This window comes from Phytophthora parasitica (genome assembly GCF_000247585.1).
Source record: "Phytophthora parasitica INRA-310 unplaced genomic scaffold supercont2.148, whole genome shotgun sequence".
NCBI lineage: Eukaryota > Oomycota > Peronosporomycetes > Peronosporales > Peronosporaceae > Phytophthora > Phytophthora nicotianae.
The window spans coordinates 7,322-8,393 of NW_008649134.1; positions in this window are offsets into that span (position 1 = coordinate 7,322).

Below are 1,072 nucleotides of genomic sequence, written 5' to 3' on the forward strand. Positions count from 1 at the left end.
CTTAGCAACTGTGCTTCCACAATATGTCGTTGCGCAGGGAAAACTTCAAAAAACCACATTTTGCTCTGTCGATAGTACTGCATCGATGCATTACGAGACAGTGGCTTACCGTTCTTACCCTCGTAAATGCAAGATACATAACAGACTTATCTAATACAAAATACCAAACACTTACCTGTGCCATCTTTTTCGATGCATCGCTTGACATTGTCAAACTCAACATTTTCGGCCTTTACAAATGTTTTGAAGGCCTTTATGGTTGTAGCTTGAGCACGCTTGGTGTTTCCAGGCTTGAGCTCGCCGAGGCCCATGATGGTCGGAAAGGATGCAAATATGCAAATTATATGCAAGTATCTAGAACTTCGTAAGGGCATACATATATATCTCCTTCGTTTCCGACTCGATACGTCGGAATGGCTGGCTTAAAGGACCTACCTAACCCTCAATGTTGAAAATTGCCTAAATTAATTATTGTCAAGTAATATGATTGGCTAAATTAAATACAATATTCTTATTGGCTGATTATAACGAAATTGGCACAATACAAAATCTTAGTATGGTCGGAAAGTGTTTATATTCATCCATACCAAAAAATATCGGCCCCGATGGCCTTATCGGACCTGTGTAGTGCGCACAGGATATCGCAGATAGGTCGAGGTTTAGGGGAGTCAAACGCTGATGTGAACGGTCAAAGCGTGGTCAATCAAACTGTTTTATAGGCGGCAGGAAATGGCCTGAAACGCCCTCAGAAAATCGCTATTTGTATTTTTATGCATTTTTTGGCATGAGAGCCATGTGTTCCTAACCTGGCAAATTCAACAATGAGGCGAAATATTCACGATCGTCCGGATAAATTTGTCACTGTCCGGTTATTAATAACAAGCGACAGCCAGTCGCCACAGCTACCACTGGCTATAGGTTACTTATCTGCCAGTAAGAAATGCGCCGCTTTTGAATGAGATGGATAAAGAAAACAAGTGGTGAGCCTCTTACTTTCAGTCACGCCGTCACCGAAGATGCGCGTTGGCCGTCAGTCTTACTTTTTTCCTCGCTACTACCCAGATATGCAGTA